The following is a 257-nucleotide window of genomic DNA, read 5'->3' on the forward strand; positions in this document are numbered from 1 at the left end:
AACACTCGTTAATTCCACGTAAGTAAAAATCGTCGTAAAGGACTCGTAAGCCAACGAGGAAATAACGACGAAATATAAAAATAAAGAACGCGGGGCTCGTAAATTCCACGTAAGCGTGAATCGTCGTAAACACCACGTAAGCAGAAATCGTCGTAAACACCACTTAAGACAACGAGGAAATAACGACGAAATATAAAAATAAAGACGGGGTTTAGAATATATGAAGTAGAAAATAAGGAATATGGGGTTTGGGGTTT

At 38.1% G+C, this 257-nt stretch overlaps 1 protein-coding gene across 1 annotated transcript in view; it reads right to left on the reverse strand.

Moving 5' to 3' along the window:
* The window catches only part of LOC106323344, a gene marked incomplete at its 5' end in the record, with an annotated part of 11,000 nt that overhangs the window by 3,727 nt on the left and 7,016 nt on the right, over positions 1–257 (reverse strand). The gene's annotated exons all lie outside the window — the stretch shown is intronic.

The sequence above is a fragment of the Brassica oleracea genome, chromosome C2 (genome assembly GCF_000695525.1).
Source record: "Brassica oleracea var. oleracea cultivar TO1000 chromosome C2, BOL, whole genome shotgun sequence".
Lineage (NCBI taxonomy): Eukaryota > Viridiplantae > Streptophyta > Magnoliopsida > Brassicales > Brassicaceae > Brassica > Brassica oleracea.